We start from the raw sequence: 16,959 nt of genomic DNA on the forward strand, positions 1-16,959 counted from the left end.
AGCAAATATGGAAATCAGTGTGTATGTTAATGACTCTTAATGATAAAACACTACAATTTACAACTGAATAAGTTTAAATCTACAGTAATTATTTTAACACGAGAGACGTGAATTCAGATAATTGTATTTGAATGATTCAGATTAGCATTGACTATTGTCCTATTATTCCAAATTTAGCCTTGCATTCCCATGTAATAGAGATATGTTTCAGTACCGTCAGATTGTTAATTGTTCATTGGAAGCTTCAATATAAACTTTTTGAATTAAGAGAACAAAGCAAAGAACTGTTTACCAATTCTTGTTGCATGATTTCTCAGGTAATTAATTAAAGATGGCCAGTGTCTGATTTTATAGACTAAGATTCTGGCCATCTCTTTAAAACTAAACGTTTTAGCATGTGTAAGCATGTTAATGTGATTTTTCTTAGTGCTTTTGCAGATTCCCCTTCTCAAGAAACAGTGTAGGAGAATTCAATCATGCTTCAGGCAGTGACCATCACATTTATCTTTGGCTGTCAGTTGGTATCCCTGGAGTCAGCAAGTGTGTCTTACACTGCCCAGGTTTTTTAGTGTGCAATGCATGCTTTAGTTTATTTTTTTCCTTAGTGATTTATATAATACTTTGCAGTCAAGTTATTGATCCACATGAAAGCAAGGTACGGGTATATGTTTAATGAGTAAATGATGAAAAATGTTAATAAGTATCCTTCCATGCATGTTATAAACCAGCATAATTCAGAGTATGGGGTTGTGGTGCCAGAATCCTGATAGCTTGGAACACAAATATGAAACAAACACAGAAGGCAATATCTAATGGCTATTATTTTATAATTAATATGCTCATTGTTAAAAAGAAGACCCTTGTAAATGTAATTTTCAAATAACTGACATGTGGAATCAGCACTTTTGTTTGTATATATTAGCTCTCATGGTGTGGTTATGTGTACTTTTTTATTAATATAAGGTCATTTTTCTTTCATGCAACAGGATATAATGCCATATAAAAAATTTGTTAAAGACATATGAGACATGTTTTGAGAAAGATAGGTGTAGATGAATGGTTTTTGTTAGGATTTATAAATATTAAACAAAACAAAAACAAAACAGAAACAAACAGAAAACATTGACATGTTCTCTCTTTCTTTGAAGACCCTTAATCTATAAGCATTACTCATCCAGACAGATGTTAATGAAGAAATAACTAAATGAATACATAAAGAAAAAAGAAACTTAATCATATTTCATGACAAATTTCATGTATGGTCATGTACTGTTATTGTGTTTTATTTTTTCTTTTGTCACAATTTTCAATGCATGTACTTATTTAGTTTTTTCTGAAACTAGGGGGCTTTGCTCCACCAGGGCAGGCTACATGCCAGCCACTTCACGTCTCTGCCGCTCATGTTGTGAAGAGGGGGGCAGAACGCATGCTAAGGAGATGCGGTTGGATCAGCTGCTGGTTTGCTGCTGCTGCCAAACTGCGTGATCTGCATGTCGCGCAGCGCTTCGAACATTTAAAAGCCTGTACAGCAGCTGTCCTTTTGTCTCAAATCCTTGTCTTGTGGGACGTTAAACTGTCTCCAAGTAAATTGCATATCGTCTCCTTCCAAGCTTTCCAAGATTTTTTTTTTACAATAGAGAGATATTCAAGCCCAATCACAAACAGCAGAACAAGTTTTGCTTTTTATCTACATATTTAACTTACAAGAGCTGTGACCTAAATATCTTGCCCATTACAGACCTGATTTATACATGATTTTTGGTTTCACTTTAAGACTCCTTACATCACTAATGCTTACAAGATTTCCTCTTCCACCAGCATCTAGTTTAAACATTACAACAGTTCCACTGACAACTAGATGTGCCTTCCATGAATTGTTAAGTACTGTCTGGAAAAAAAACTGTTCAAATACACATTTTGCAAAAAGATTTCTACCCTTGAACTTTGTACATCTTTTCCCAAAAGCTGAGCATTACTGTCATAGGTGGTGCCACATTGATGGCAGTGAAATAAAGTAATGGCTGCAGTTTCTGAATGTTGTCCTGTACCATCTTGCCTCACAACATCAACTGAGGCAGTCTCTTTGCTAGCCACAACAAGAGCACCAGATTCAAATCTGTAAAGGAGTTTTTACACTAATAGTCCATTGCTTTGAGCCGAATCAGGAGATGAATGTATTGTTTGTTTCAGTCTCCAGTTAGTTCAGATGCGTTTCATACAGAAAACTTTCAAATGAACCAGAAGTAACTGTAAATAGCCCGTGGGTGTTTCGTGGAGTGTTTTTTTTTTTCACTTCCTTCATTGGGCAGCAGTGATTTGGTTTCCAGGAAAAATCATCTAAAAGGTTTGAGAAGAGCTGTGCTGATACACCGCTACATTTGCAATAACTATGTGTGTTGTTTACCAAAATACAACTCTGTGAGCAGAATACCTATTATGTGATAACTAGCTGTGTTACCTGGCTTCATCTGGAAAACTGATTGATTGTGCCTTTGATTAATTAGGCTAATGTAATTGTCAGTCAGTGTGTTTATAGTGGTTAAGGCTTTGGACCTAAGAATTCAAACCCTGCATTTGGGGGTTCAAATCCTGCTACTGACACTTAGTGACCATGAGCAAGTCACTTCGCCTGCCTGTGCTATAACTGGAAATTAAAAATTGTATTTTAAATGTTGTAAACCAACTTGGATAAAGGCATAAGTCAAATAATAAATAATAATATTATTAGGTCATTGGAGCTGCTCACTCTTGAGCATGTTATCCACAATTGAGTAAAACATTCCTGCATTAGATAAATACCTGCCTTTTCCAGCTTATCCAAGTGACTTGGTTTTAGTTGATGGTCATTGCAAAATACAATTTTACAGGAAGTTTTTTTTTTTTAACCGAAAGGGTTAATCAGTAGGAATACGGTGACATTTGAGTATATATTATTATCATCATTAGATGTTTAAGACATGTTTTTCATCAGTTGTATATAATCTCTCTTTAAAATCAAACGTAAATGTAGATACATATCCAATACGACTCTTATCAAATAAATGCAATTTTATATGAGTATTAGTAATAAGCTTAATGGATTTATTTTTGTATGTTTACAAGATTACAAGGATACAATAATATAAATGCTCTTTTCAGTTAGAAGTTGCTTTTTTATAGATAGAATAGTGTTACAATGTGACTGTAACATGGCTTCTTTACAAGTATGAAGAGAATGTAAAGGAGGTCCTTACTTTGTCAGATTGCATTGTTGCAAAATATCACTTCTATACTAAAGCAATCCTAAATAAATTATTCAATTGGCAGTATGGTACTTTTTATATCTAGTTCCATTGCTTTGGTTTCGTTACAACCATTTCTGTAGTTTTACCTTTTGGCAGTAAAGTGTATTGTAAATGTTCTGTAGATATACTGTACTGCTGTTTTGATCATTGAAGTCTGTGATTTAATTTCATACACTTATTAAGCTGTCTCATGGAAAGTGTGGATTGTAAATTTTCAGATGAGCTCTAAGATAAAGCTGAGAACATATGTTAAGCTCCACTGATTTTCATTTCATTTCTTACAGTAAAGACTTCATGGCCAATCCTATTCATAATTCTGATGTTCTGCTATTCATAACTCTAAAATGAAGTTTATCATTAAAATGTAGTGTGGATTATTTATGCATTTGCCAACATAAATGAATACTAAAGCATTATTGTGGTTCATTTTTTTATGGTACTTGCATCATGTTTTATAGCAATTGGTACAAAGAGTACAGGCTATATCCGAATTTTGTATGATATGCTGTCTCCAATAAAGCCATGCTCTCCTGCAATTGGTATGCCTGGGGACTGAGTTGAAAGAGAAAAAATAATTGTTGACCTTAAAATAACTTGTTGCTGTGTCTATGATTAAATGTGGTTAAACTAATATCTTGCTGTTTTTGTATTTTACAAAAAAAAAAAAGTTTGAAACATTGGCATCAAATTCCTGTACTTTGCACAGTGTGATGCTTCTTATGATCAGAATTACTGTATTTTATATGCCCTTCCATTTACTGAATCTGCCTAATCCAGTTTTGAAGGCTGTGGGATCACTATGTATAATATTTTTAAATGCAAATAGTATCAGAGTCCTGTGTGGATTTAGTCACAGATTGTTATGTTTAAGGGGCTCATATTCTGCATTTTGGGTGTGATTTAGATTTTTAAGGAACTTTTAAAAGGAAATTTTATTGTTCTTTGGAGAAAAAAATAATGACTTTGCTGTGAAAATACCCTTTGATTTTTATTTTCCCACTATATATATAGTTATTGATGTTGCTCCCTCTTCTTTAAAGGCACACTACAGGCATACAATTTATTGTGGTGTATTGGACAGAAAAGCCTTTTTGAATGTATCTCAGTAGACACATTCATTCCTGGATACAAATCAGAATCTGTCATTTTTTAAAACTTAAACCCCACACACTTACTGTGGAACTCATTTGGAAGCAGATCTCTAATAGCACTGGGAAAAAGAAAGGCAACACTGAAGCCTCCAAAGAAATAAATCCTACAACACAAGGCAAGAGCAGAAAACAAATCTGCCAGTATCTACACTTTGCTTTAATTTCAGTTTATATCTATATTCAGAAGATTTTTTACTTCTATAGAACCTATTATTTAGTAGTCATGTTTTTGTAGTGCTTCCACTTACAAAATATAGAACATCTATCAATCTATCTACCCATCCATCCATCCATCTTCCTAACCCACTTATCCAGGATGTGGTCACAGGACAGCTGGAGCCTATCCCAGCAATCACAGGGCACAAGACAGGAACAACCTCTGGACATGGATTCAGTCAATCGCCAGTCTATGAGCCTAATTTTCTTGGTTGCCATTTTTATCCTCTGTCCAATAACTTATCTATGTTCTTTATTTTCCTTAAGCAGTACAAAATATATTTAAGTAGCATTACACAATCAACAATTTGTCTTTTTCATTGTCACATTTCTTATTTACAATGTAACTTGTTTTTTTAATTATTATTTTTTTCTTATTAGATCAAATGTATTCCATGTGATAGAAATTATTTATGGTTTATTGAATGGAGTAAAACTGCATCCATCGCTTAAAATTTTGACTATCCTCACATACGTTTTTGAGCAGTCTCTTTTATAAAATACAACCAAGACTGGTTTACGTCATTTGTTATTCTGTACAAGTAATTTCATGCTAAAAAATTAACTTTAATCAAGCTAAAAGTCATTTATTTTTCCTTCCTTAGAATTGTCCTGACACATGAATGAGAACTTTATGGAAACCACTTTCAGTAAGTCCACATGTTTTTTTTTGTGACTTAAATTGTTTTTTTTTCTCCTCATGTTCTAAAACGTAATGAAATAATCTATGATGAACACTACTGTTAATGTTATTGTCAAACAATCCTGCACTGTTCCTTACAATCGTATTTTTTGTATTTAAGTATGGAAGTGAGGCAAAACTTCTTATGTGCAAATGGATCACAGCCCTCCACCTTCATCCCCTCTTGACTGTCTTCTTTTGTTGCTGTTAATTTTGTTTCATGCCTCTTTGTTATGGGGCTTTTATTGTGTTCACCTCTTTGTAGATTTATCTTCCCATCTCTTGAAAAATAAGCTAGCTGTTGTATTTGACTTTTGCAGTATATTATTAGTTTCTAAAAAGGAAAATAGTGATTCTCATAGAAATTTAAATGAGAGGGCATCAAAATAATAGGTGTCAACATGACATATAATATGTCTGATTTTAAAAAGTTGCCATTAAGTGGAAAAAATTCTGTTTTCTATATTATGGTTTTTCAAATGAAGTATTTTTATATTAATATGGTAACAACAAGTTTGAGGTACTGATGTGAGCCACTTTACCCAGAATACCAATGGGAAGGCCAAAATGTGCAAGTATGGGTAAGACTGTACATTTATTAAATACTTAAACACAAGGGAGTGAGAAACAAAGTGGGAAGACAAATACTAAATGAAACAGGACAAGAAACAAGATTACCAGAAGAGTACCCCCTAATATCCCACCTTGTCTCTTCTTGCTTCTGTTTTTCTTGTTGGACTCTTTTTCTCCTGTCATTTCAGCCCTTATGCCATCTCACTTCCAGTCTGAGATTTCCTGACACCCAGGGTTTAGAATTCCTTCCCAAATCAGGGCTGACCTTACTTTTGCAATAGGAAAGGCCAGAATACTTCTTCTAAAATTCCACCCTCTTTCAGGTATTGCTGAATCCCTGATACTTTAGTTCACTTAAAGGGGCTAGATCTTCTGGGTAACCTGTCTCGCTGCCTGACTTGTAAAAGCAGCAGCCTAGCTTAGGTCAGTCAGGAGGTCCATGCCTCCATGTCTTCACTCTTGCACTATGGAAAGAGTCAGGAATCCTTAGCATGTGCTAGATTGCCTTTTGTGTAGCGCCCTGGGGAAATATTACTCATTCCTACTTTTATTTTTTTTGTTTTTGTTTTTTGGCCTATTTATCTGAGCAAAGTAGCAGGTGTCATAAATACATGGCAAAATTTGTTATCTTCATTTATGCATTAAAATTATTGGTTACATCACTTATAAATCATTTCCCTCAAAGTTAAGCTTTTTTAATTAAATAAATACTTCATATGAATACCTTGATTATGTGACTTTTGTTTAATATACACTGATATGAGTGTAACATTGAAGGCCTTGGAATTGTTTTCACGAGCAGATAATGTACCCCAATATACTGTACATTTAACCTCAAATATACATTTAACCTTAAACTCTGTTTAACCGATTTCTACTTTTTGGGGCTGTAAATGTATATGTGATCTGCTACAATTTTAATGATTCGTGAATGCAATGCAAAATGACTTACAGTCTGAAAGCTTTACAAGCAGGCTTTTGTATCTTTCATGAGGATTCACCATCTGGAGCAAAGGGCCGTAGACTTTACTGTGTGATATTCCGGTCTGCAGTCTGAAGCACACTGTCTGCTCTATTCCATATACAACAGTCTGATTGTAGCTATTTCTTATTAGGATGTTGTTTAACAGATTTCTAGAGATGAGAATAGAGTTAGTTATTGTAATTATCTAGTTACCTAATACTGTGCTGTTTTCTGATTTTTAAGTGCTACTCTTAGAACATCTCAAGTTTACTTCTCCAATTCTCAATAATTGCAAGCTCCTCTGCTATTATTAAAGAACTGCATTTCCCTCCCCCAGCACTCTCCTTTCATAAGACTAGCCAGTCCTGTTCTCACTGTCCATTTATTGCCATCACTGCTTTACTTTACAAAAACAGTAAACATTCTAGGTTTCATAAGTAAAGAAGCAAAATGGAGTAGCAAAGTACTGATTTATAGCTTACTAGTCACTTCCAATTACCTCTACCTCTATTTTATAAGTACTGAACGTCGATAACACTATCTGTCTAGCCAGAATATATAGAATAAATATTCAGTATGCTCCTTGCACACTTGTTTACTCTGATTCCCAAAAACCCACTTTCCACCACATTAAGTGAAAACCCACTTTTATCTTTATTTTACATATTTTCTCTCCCTTATTTCCAAAATTAACTTTACCCCTATTAAGTCTATTGTTATGTATACAATTGGCTCTTAGTATCTTTAGCTGGCTGTATCAAAGATTGAGATGAAGTTAATTGCACATTAAACCATATACACAATATTGACAAAACCTAGGTTTGGCAAGTAAATCATAAGCAATTGTGTTAGCAAATTTTATTTTAATGGGGGCTGTAAACCATAACCACCACTTATTAGGCTTGACGGGTGCAGGGGTGGTAGTAGCAATCTTGTGAGCACTGTGGGAAACAACCCTGGACAGAGTACCACTTCAGACTGCTACACTTACTGTTAGTCAATTTAGAATGGCAACCTAGTATGCAAGTTTTTGGGAAGAGGGAGGAAAACTGAAATAACTGGTGAAATACTGTTCTTAGGAGGACTTGCTGTGAGATTAGAACTCAAGATACAGGATCCATGAGGCAACAGTACTAATGATTATAACACCATGCCACCATGGATGTTTGGTTTAACCATCCATCCATTTTCCAACCCGCTGAATCCGAACACAGGGTCATGGGGGTCTGCTGGAGCCAATCCCAGCCAACACAGGGTACAAGGCAGGAACCTATCCCGGGCAGGGTGCCAACCCACCACAGGACATGTTTGGTTTAACCTTAAATTTAAAGTTTCAGGTTTATGTGGTAATATTTTAAACCCCATACTGTACATTTATAGTATGTACTGTCTGTTGTAACTACATACTCAGGGATCAATATTTGCAAAGGGTAAGCATGCTCAGTATCACTGTGTTCTTTGTAAACAAAACCACTGCTAAAGATATGAACCTTTTATCTCAACTCAAAACTACAAAGTAACTATAAAATTAGTCTTCTGCATTACAGTGGAAAAAATGCACTTACCTTGTAAGCTTTAATGCTGGCTTACATTCCCAATAACACAAGCATGGAGAAGGAACAGGGTGCAGCATGGCATCTTAATTAGTTTCTGTGCAGTTCAGCAAAGTCTGAAATAAGCAGTCATCCTGTTCCTGTTTAGTTACTTAGACATCCTTACCAAGCAGAGTCTAGGCAGTATGATTCTGTTTGTATTGATCAATGTGAAACAAAGTTATAAAAGATGGATCCGAATAATCATGTGGATATACAGTATGACACAAAAACGATCAGGGATAGCATCTTAGAGAACAGTGCTATTTATAAGTTTCTGCATTTATAAAAGTATGTCCAGTCTCGCACTCTCTTTATCTGTTTCTCTCCTCTCATTGGATACAACCACATAACTAAATTATGTCTTTATGCAATCTACAACTTCTTTCACTTCCCCTGTTTGTCTCTGGAAGCTTTTAAACAAAGTTGTGAAAACTGTTATTTAATCACGTACACCTTTAGCATCTAACCACAAGTAAGCTTTCATGTATGGGAGAGAGAGTGGCATGTTTGCTAGGATGGCTGCCACCAGCATCCTGGATTTGATTCAAATTTCTAGATATTGTCTTATGTATTCTTCTCTTTCCTGCATGGATTTCTTTGTGGCTATTCAGGTGTAAAAAATGCCACAATGCATTGTATGTTAAGATGATTGGTGATTCCAAATTGGCACCATGTGGATTTGTGCATTCATTGGCCCTATACTGGACTGGTGCTTATCCAGTATTGGTTCCTGCCGGTATAGGTGGTGGGCCATTAACTTAAATGAATTTAATTGGGTTTGTGAATGTTGTGTTGTAATGATTTTATATATTTTATGTTAAAATAAGATAGATATGCATACCTTTTATGGTCTAGTAGTCTGGAACATGTACATGCCTTGTGCCTTATGGAATATTCTTTAGCCAACAATGACCATAAAGTGGATTAAGGAGGTTCAATAAATACATAAAAACATGCTGCTATTTTGCAAACATCTTGCCAGTTGCGGCCTTTATCATCGTGCATGCTCATGCTCCGGTAGTCTAGTAACAGCTATTGACAGAACGATTAATATGTGTAGCGTGCAATCAAATGGCAAGATCTGAACAAAAAGTTATAGGCATACATTTAGTTTTAATAATATTAAAGTTTTGTAAGTTTAGTGCAGATGTTTAATATAGGTAGAGTAATAGTGCAGAAATCTATTCATTTATACAAACTCAGGTATATGTATAACATAAACATGTAAATTTGCAGTATGGTGACCTACCAATTTTCATTTATGAAATTAATTAACGTCACACATGTACATGGCACATTAAGCTACACACTTAGGCCAGCTTCACTGTGACAAGTCATGACACAGGTTCTCTAATAATCAGCTTAGCGGTTGTTATTTTTAACTATTTATACAGATTTATATAGATATGGAGATTAAAAATAGTGATGTATACCTGTATGTATCTAGGATGGGGGTGCTACAGGTCATGTGCTGTTGGTGGCATGGGGGCACATGCGGGAGTGCAAGTTGGCATCCCAGCGCTGTTTGCTCTATCATGGACAGGAGGCACCTGGGAGAGGATTGATGGCAAGGAAGTGAGAAAAGTGCAGCAGAATGCACTCCATAGAGCGTGGAGTCACACACGAATAGAGTCACACATGCATGTTCGCATGTACAAGATTGAGAAGCTGATTAAGTGGATTATGTATTGGTGTGATTATGCCATTTTGATAGTGAGTGGCAGTGTAATTGAGGAAAGACAATGGTGAGCCGGCTGAGGGTGATTGTCTCTTCTACACTAGGGTATGTAAACCTGGGTGAGATACACGACAGAGAGGGAACAGTAGAAGCAGGTCAGTAATCTCTCTCGAGTATTTTGTTGTTGCTTTTTATATTCTCACAGATTGTTCTCTGAACTGCTGACTGCCAGGGAGAGAGTGAATGAACGAGAAGAGGGCAAAAATTGGTCCTAATCTGTGTTTAAGTGAGGGATGGACGATTGGTGTATGACCTGGTGAAAAGGGAGAATGGAGAGAGTGAGTGAGAGAAAAGTTGTGAAAAGGAAGAAGTAAAAAGATGATGTTTTGTGATTGGGCCTCCAACGACCATATGAAGGAGGTATTGAAGCAGTCGCGTGGAAAGCATTCTCATATTTTATTCCCTGTTCCAATTGTTTGAAGGGATTGTTTTTATCATCTTTTTTTTAACTTGCAAGGATGTCCATCAAATGAGACCTTTAAAAGTATTTTTGCACTGTATATGATTGAATGTGCATGTATTATGTCATTTAGAAATAGAAAAGTCTCTACTTTTTTTTGCAAAAATTGTCAGTGTATGTCTCACTGTCTAACTGGAGTCTCGTACATACTGGGCCAAGGGCATGGGGACATAAAAAGGCCATGATTTAGGACATGGTCAACCATAGTTCCTGATATATCATGTAAGTGCCCTAAGGGATGGTCTGGCACCCTGACTGGGACGAAGGGCAATTAGTTGCCCAGATGGGAGGCCATAATGGATGGTCACTATATATTGATATGTAACCAGGCCTGGATGCTGCTTGATTATTATGCCAGTTGGGGTGGAAGATTAATAGAAGAACTGGGGGTTGTTGTCTTTTAAGAGCAGTTCCTTCCCCAGTGCAACAGAAGGCAGTGCTTCTCTGGCATGGACCCAGTCTGGACACCTGCAGGGATCCATGGGATTCATAGTCCTGAGGGACAACTCCCTTGGGGTCCTTGGGTGTTGCTAGCGGGCGTGGCAGGGAGAAGAACTCCCTGTTTCTTCGGGCTTCTGTGTGACCTGAAAGTGTTTCCGCCACTCAGTGCTATAGCAACAGAAGTACTCATGGATCTAACATAAAAGAAGCTGCTTGATCTCATCCACCTAACCCACAATTTAAAATGAGACAAATGTTAATGAACAGAGGCAAAAAATGTGTCAAATATAAGCCCACAAATATGCATGAAGTGTAAATGATATTTGTTACTGTCAGTTCAAGAGACTAGAGTGAGACAAGTAAAATTAATGCAGAAAAGAAAATAAGTCATTCTTATGTTGTAGAATAGAATGTCTCTTTACCTTGTAACTTTTTGTTTTATGTTTCTTGTTCAGTCACCACATTTAATGGAAAGCTACGCCTCCAATTTATTATTAACATATTAAGCAATTTATACTTTCCATTATTCAAATCTGGCTCACCTTTTTTGTTTATCAGTTGTGGTTTTTCTGTTTTCTGCATTTACAGTATTTTTGACTTTGTATACATACATTCTGTAATAGGTTTCAGTTATAAAATTATTGGGAGGTTGGTATGGTGACACAGTGATTAGCCCTGCTGCCTCAATATTACAGAAGCCTAGGTTTACATGCAAATCTATACATATTCTCCCTGTTATCTGCATGGGACATGCACTTTAGGATAATTGTCTGCTCTAAACAATCCTGCCAGCTTGAGTTCATAGCATGTGCCAAATCCTGCCATAATAGAAACTGGCTGACATGATTCTGCATTTGGTTACATGGGTTCTGTAGATGAGTAGATTGATAGATAGATGGTTTGGCAAAACAAAAAAAAAGTGGGATTGTTCTTATACAAACCATGACAATATATGAATTGTTGGGCTCAAGAACAAGTGATACATGTATAAAAAATATTATAAATTAAGAACAGTTTATTGTAGCTGGTATCACACTCTTTCAAAGATAGATCCGGGGGTAAAGCTCGCAAAAGATGGGTGCTGATGTCACATAGGCATCCCGGCTACATGGGGCAAAATTTGAATGTCTATATACAGTATGGAACCTGCTTAATCCATCTCTGGCTTGTGGAAGCCAAAGCCTAAACCAGCAATTTCAGGTACAATAGAGGACCAAACCTAGGTGGAACATTTGTCCATTACAGGGTACGTTCACACTCACTGATAAAGGGCAGTGATGGGATGACTTCCTAATCAAGGCTAGTGTTTGGTCTTCTGCCTAATGTTGCCAGTCCTTCTGGATTAGGCACTGGTGCTCTGTGACTTTGAACATAATTACTGAAAAGGATGTAATTTCAAACCCCTTCATCCAGCTCAGGATTGAGGGGAATTTACTGCTGCCATCACAAGTGGGCACAAGGTAAGATCCAATATTGTACAGGCAGTGCATGAATGATGTACATTATGAATTGAGTTGGCCATGTTACTGGACTAATAGTGTTTTTTATTTTAAAAATGTTAAATGAAGGGTTTCTTTACAATAAGTCTTTAAATTATATCTGTCATTAAATCACATCTGTATCATATCTTTGAAATTTAGTATTAACATTAATTTTAGTATTAATTAATTACTATGCTTTGATGTTTATGATGTTACAATTAAAATACTCGGTTCAATAGGATTTGCAAATGCATTATCAAACGTTTGTGATTAGATGTAAAAAAGTGAGCAGAGAAACAAATGAAGAGACAGAAGGCATCATACTAAATAAACCAAATTCTTCATCATATCAACAGAGCTTGTTAGAAAATTGCAGATTATTTTGCATACTGGCTCATCAGCTACTTGGTCTGTAATTATGGAACAGTAAACGGGAAAGATATTCTAATTAATACACTTACAATGTAAGAATAAATTTGAGAGTACTGTGTTCAACAATATATAATATTTCAGGAATTGTTAATTAGGCATATCAGAATCAATGAAATGCAAAAAAACCCTTAACAACTTAAACAATTGTAATTATTTATGTTTTCATATAACAGCCCTTTAAAGATTGCTGACCCAGTATTATTTACAGCCATTGCCTTGCACACTTTACACAATCTCATTTATTTTTATTTAGAAAAATAACTCAGTAAGAAATTATGTGTAAAGAAGACAAGCCGGCACTTATAATTAAGGGGAAATTGAAAATGACTCATTTATTAGGTAATTTGAAGAAACTATCCAATTTCACTAAATTAGATTTTTTTTACTGTCAGGCTAAAACCCAGTTCTTAAGGCAGTGAAGGAAAACAACGCAGCCTGTATAGAATATTATTACTCCAAAATTAAATCCTCAGAAGCATTTGCCTTTGAACTTCATGATATGCTTCTGAAATGTCATAATTAAATACATATGCTTTACACTCTCAGGGCTGCTTCATTCAGTTCAGGTTTGAAGTTTGCCCTGGGAGCACTGGGAGCAAGGCAGGAACCAAGTCGATCGCAGACTGTCCTACTTTGGAGATAAAAAATATGGGATAGCTCCTGGTGAAAGGTGAAGCTACTGTATATATTTACATGGTTTTAATTGGAAATTATTATTAATGATATTTTATAAAAACAAATTATCTGTTAAAAAAAATAAATGATAATGAATGAATAAACAAGAGGCCACCATTTTTTATTAGGTGAACCTTTAATAGCTAATTTTCAATAAACATTATCCTCTGGTTCCTATGCAAAAATGAATCATCTGTGACCTCTCCTCAACCAACTATTCAATGAAGTTTAAATCTTAATATCATATAACCCTTTTTTCCTATTGATTTCAATGCAAGGTCACATGGAAATGGAACCTTTCACTGTATTTTTTTTTACACAAGGTGCAAGGAACACAGTGCTGGTCCATTCGGTTACATTCCCATACCAAATCATACTGGGACATTGTGAAGTCACCAAACTGCACATCTTTGCAATGTGCGAGAAAAAAATACATGAAGAGAAAAACGCAGGAGAATGTGCAAACTACACACATTAGGAGCTGCTGCAAGAACTCAAATCTCAAGAATCTGTTTGGCAGGTTGGGGACAGGCTAGTCATGCATTGCATAGGTCATGCTTCCATTTTTTTTTCTCTGGATTTTGAATTCTTCCACCAACTGAATTATCCCCTGCAGCCTTGGCACAAGGCATGGCTGGGGTTGCGAGCCCATTACTCACATAAGCTTCTGCATATACTGAGCCAAACTGGAATTTCCAATTCACCTAATATGCAGTTCTTTCAGGATGTGGGAGGAAAACCTACACAGATAAGAGGAGAATCTACAAAATCTACAAAATCCATACAGACAATAACTGGGAGTGGGATTTTGAACCTAGGATGTTCCACTGTGCCACCCATTATTATAAGCTAAAATGGATAATGTTGTAAGGAAAGGAAAAATGACTAATATTGATAATGTTTGAGGTGTCAGAGAGAGTTCACTGCACTAATCATAGTAACGTGTACCTTTAACGGACAGAATTGGCTTGAAAGTTGAAAATTATTTGCTGCAAAAACCCATCATAGCCATCCAGCAGCTGAGTTTGAGACCGCTGGTCTAATTGTATTGAAATTAACAAGTGCATTTACTACACCAAAACTAGGGATTCTTTATTTGTTAAGTAGTTGTGTGAAGAGAAAGTGAAGTCTTGACACAAATAAAAGCCTTCACGACCAAAGGAGTATGTCTTGTATAGAGAATATATTTAGATCTTTAAAACAAGCAGCTGAGGTCTGTTTAATAAAAACAATTTATGTACAAAGGGTGTATTTCGTTATTTTTTTGTCTATCCGCAGACATTTCTAATTACTAATGAGATTCTTGAAACACCTAGAGAAAGTTGTCTGATGTAATAAGACAGGACAATGGGAGATATTATAATAGATTAAAATAAATGCCACTTTATTTTTTTAATTCCGGGACCTACGGGGATGTACTACATTTCGCTTTCTCTGAAACCTTTATGTGAATAGCTGCTTCAAGTAAATTTAAAACAATCAATTATGTAGTATAAGACTTAAAATACATAACAGTCATAATTGTTGGTAAGCTTTATCATACAAATGGTCAGTGAACTATAAGTAATATGCACAAAACATAAAAAATGTCCTTGCACAAAACGAGCTTGCCAACAATACAACTGAAAAGGTTGTTGAGAGTTAATTGAAAGGATTTTTTACTATTTTACTATTATTCGCTAAATATCAAATTGTTTAGTGGCTTGCTTAGTGAACAAGCTGAGACTGCTGCATAGATTTACATACAGAAAACCATGTACTGTATACTACACACTTACTGTATACCCATTCATTTATTCATTTTCCACCGCTTATCCGAAGCCGAGATGCAAGGGTTAAAAGTCTTAACAATAAGGCCCATACGTTCCTTTCCCCAGCCATGCTAACCAACTCATACTGTAGGACCCCAAGGCATTCCCAGGCCATCTGGGAGATATAATCCTCCCAGTGAGCCCTGGGTCTTCCCTGGCATCTCCTCTCTGCTTGTGGTACCTGTAAAGCCTTATGAGATGCCCCAACAACCTCAATTGGTGCCTCTAGATGCTCTCCCCCGAGCCTCTCCTGGATGGCTTTGCTTCTCACCCTGTCTCTAAGGAAGAGCCCAGCTACCCTGGGGTGAAAGTTTATGGGAAAAAATAGCCCATCAGTATGGCAGAATTAAATAATGAAGTGATATTGCAGTAAGCCCATGATGTTACCTATTTTTTCCATTTACTCTGCTGTTTCACTCTGTGACCAGTAGATATTAAATCAGACAAAGCAAATGCATCTCCAAATTCCAAGATAGGAACATTAAACAAAAAAGAGAATTGTGATCAGTTAAAAAAAGTCAGTTACTACAGTTATAATCAAGCCAATTAGGCCCTAGTGTAATATGCATGGCTACCCAAGCAGGTTCAGTACTGTAAAATATTGTGCTGGATTAAATACCAGGACAGATGAGACATTCCTAATACTAGTAGACAATTCCAGAGTGGAGGTGCACACTAGCTAAAGGCTCTACTATACGTATGTAGTAATTTTAGTTTTCTGTAGTAGTAGTATTAGAGAATGTATATCTGGTGTTTCCATTGTAAATATAATCTTTCTGATCTGTGAGATTTTCTTTTTATGGTTTTTGCAGTCACGTAAAACTTTAACTTTAAAGCAATTCAATTTTCACACAAACAACCAATGCTGAGAATTAATTGATATATATTCCTGGTTTAATTAGACATGTGGCTTAGTCTTTAAAATAACTGATAGAGATGAATGGTCATTACAGACTTTCAGCACTGTACTTGTTGTATATAAAATGAGTCAGATATGCCTTCCTCTTTGTCTTTCTTTTGTTGGTTGCAGACAGATAAATCAAGTCATCTTATGCAATTTACTGTTCTCTGTCTCTTCTTTCCTGCTGGTTGCTGTGAATGTTTAGCAATTTTTGTATTATAAACATGTTCCTTTAACTAGTTATATGTCCTTGTTCTGCTCTTGATGTAAATCCCTAATCATAATTGTTTTGCCATTGTGGCAGGTGGCCGGGGCCCATGCACGGCCAGGACGGCCCTGCAGCATATCTTCCGGGGGAGCAAGGATGGGAAACCCAGTATCTCCCCCTGGATGCTAGATGGCAGCCTCCCTGGGTTGCAGCAGGGCCTTTAACTTCCGCAGGGCTTCATGGGGGTTGGAGTGTTGTGCAGCCCTGTTGGGTTCCGCAGGCGTCGCCAGGGGGTGCTGCAGCAGGAGCTGCTGGACCCTTCTGGGCACTGGTTTCGCCACACCCAG

The 16,959-nt window shown here is 36.2% G+C and overlaps 1 protein-coding gene across 2 annotated transcripts in view; it reads left to right on the top strand.

The window, feature by feature from the left end:
• Positions 1-16,959, top strand: part of ptprea (protein tyrosine phosphatase receptor type Ea) — a 328,457-nt gene that overhangs the window by 52,195 nt on the left and 259,303 nt on the right. For both annotated transcript variants that reach the window (XM_051922103.1, XM_051922104.1), the window contains exon 2: positions 5,257-5,301. The gene's annotated coding sequence lies outside the window, so the exon portion shown is untranslated. The remainder of the gene's footprint in view (positions 1-5,256; positions 5,302-16,959) is intronic.

This window comes from Erpetoichthys calabaricus, chromosome 2 (assembly GCF_900747795.2).
Source record: "Erpetoichthys calabaricus chromosome 2, fErpCal1.3, whole genome shotgun sequence".
NCBI lineage: Eukaryota > Metazoa > Chordata > Cladistia > Polypteriformes > Polypteridae > Erpetoichthys > Erpetoichthys calabaricus.